Below are 2438 nucleotides of genomic sequence, written 5' to 3'. Positions count from 1 at the left end.
TTATATCCTCCATACTAAAGAAGATGACAAGTCGCCCCCAGCACAAAACAACAACACAGAGGCCAGCCGCAAACAGCCCCGCAACCGCCGAAACAGTCGCTAGGCCACTCGCAGCTTTTCTCAAAGCCGCCATTAATAGCCGAGAATCTTTTTGCACAGAAAGACAAAAATATGATCCTCACTTCAACAGTTCCACCTAAAAATAGGTAGATCAAGAAGCGAATAATAGAGCACGACGCAGCATACTTTGGGTTGTAGTCCCCTCCGCACGCCGCATAACTAGCCCCAGATCAAAAACGGTTCTACCCGAAATTGAAACTTTTCACCGGAAAAATCCAGCGCAAAACGCACCACAGAAGGTATCGCATAATGACACACAATCCGAAAACTGCACGAAACACTATACAACCAACCGCAGCACACCTTCGCACCGGCACCGACAGAGCGTTGATGTAGCACCTCGCAACGTCAGCAAACGCTTCCTCGCATCCAAGCACACACAGTCAGGTCACTATCCCGAAAGCACACACTCGTCAGCAATTCCACATCGCTTCAGCGCAAAATACCCAGAGCAACGCATAAAATGCGTCAAATAAAGCTATATTCTTATGCAGAGCATACGAGTACAACCTCAATTTCTGCACGCACGAAATAACCGCTCTAAGTTTCCCCAAAGCAATAATAACGCACGATTTTTAAAGGAATGTCTTAAAGACACGTCTTAGAAACAGCAGAACTATTCCTACAAAGACACATCTAAAAAACCATAAATCGCCAGAGTTCACTCAATCTTATCCTAAAATAAGACTACGACTTACCTGCGGAGATCCCGATCGTGCCGATCCGGACGACAATGTCTACGTACCTGCAGCTTCCTGCAGAGCTTGCAGAAAAGCGAGCAGCGGAAATGGCGAAGCTGGCTACTGCTGGTAAGAGCCATGACCAAGGTGTTGAAGTTGAAGCCGAGTCTGCGACTCGAAGTGATGACCCACAGCTACCAAGCGAGGACGCTAAGAAGCCAGCAGCTTCAGTGGGAGGTTCCAAGCGGAAGAACACAAAAGGCAAGAATAAAGCGAAAGCATGTGCAAATCGAGTGGGAGCCTCGAAGGCCAAGGACAGTCGACGTGATGCTCACGAAGAGGAGAACTGGGAGCCATGCACGACGCAGAAGTCGTCGCCAGACGACAGTGCAGCTACGTCGCGACCGAAGCGGAAGCGACAACCATCCGCCCGACTCAAGGACTACGTAGTGACGAATGTGACGAAGCAGAACGTCGAGGATGTGCAGATCCCCATTAGTCACAAGCATGCGGCAAGGTCAAAGAAGTGGAAGGAGTGGAAAGCAGCGATGCAAGTTGAGATGGACTCACAGCAACAGCACGAAACTTGGGTGCTCGTGCGACGCACGGAGGCCAAGGGCAAGCGTGTCATTTCGTGCAAGTGGGTGTACGCGCTCAAGAGAGACTCTACGGGCCGGATTAAGCGATATAAAGCTCGACTAGTGATCAGAGGCTTTCTACAACGCATGGGCATCGACTACAGTGAAACATACGCACCTGTTATCAGATTTGAGACGATCAGATGCGTGATCGTATACGCGCTGCAACGCGGATGGGCCATCTTGCAGTTCGACGTCAAGACCGCGTTCTTGTACGGTGACCTCGACGAGGAGGTCTACATGGAGCAGCCTCCAGGCTTCGGAGAAGACTCTACGCGCTATGTATGCAAGCTACAGAAGAGTTTGTATGGGCTAAAGCAAGCGCCTCGCGTTTGGAACAAGACATTGTACAAGTTCCTGACGAAGATCGGACTCGAGCGCCTCGACTCTGACTACGGACTCTACGCCAGGAAAGTGGGAGGAGAAGTCACCATGTTGCTCACGGTGTACGTCGACGACCTACTGCTCCTCGGCCCTAATGACCTTTGCGCTAAGGTTGCTATGCAACTCAGTGAGGAGTATGAACTCACATCTCTCGGACCAGTCAAGTATCTACTAGGCGTGGAGATACTGATCGACAGCGAGCGTCGACATGCGGTATTTTGCCAGCGGCAACACATTACGGAGGTGCTAAAGCGATTTCACATGGAGGGGTGCAACGCGGTTGCAACACCGGAAGCGCTGCCCGCTGAGGTGGTCACAGATGCGAAAGATGACTCCCCGACCCGCGTACCGAGAGCTCGTTGGTGCACTACAATATCTGGTCTCGCCCTCAAGCCCGGACATTTGCGCACGTTGCGTAAATCTTCAGCAAGTACCTTGTCTGTGCTGCGACCACACACACTACGCTATGGGGAAAGAGGGTGCTTACGCTACTTGAGTGGTACTCCAGACCACGGCTTAGTGGATGGACTTTGTTTTGGAAACGACGTCAGCTGACGTGTTACCCGAGTGCTGACTACGCTTATGACCTTGTGACGAAAGAGTGTAAGCGGTTCGG

Source organism: Phytophthora infestans, genomic scaffold, assembly GCF_000142945.1.
Source record: "Phytophthora infestans T30-4 supercont1.1 genomic scaffold, whole genome shotgun sequence".
In the NCBI taxonomy this organism is placed as follows: Eukaryota; Oomycota; class Peronosporomycetes; order Peronosporales; family Peronosporaceae; genus Phytophthora; species Phytophthora infestans.
This window is presented reverse-complemented; position numbering follows the sequence as displayed.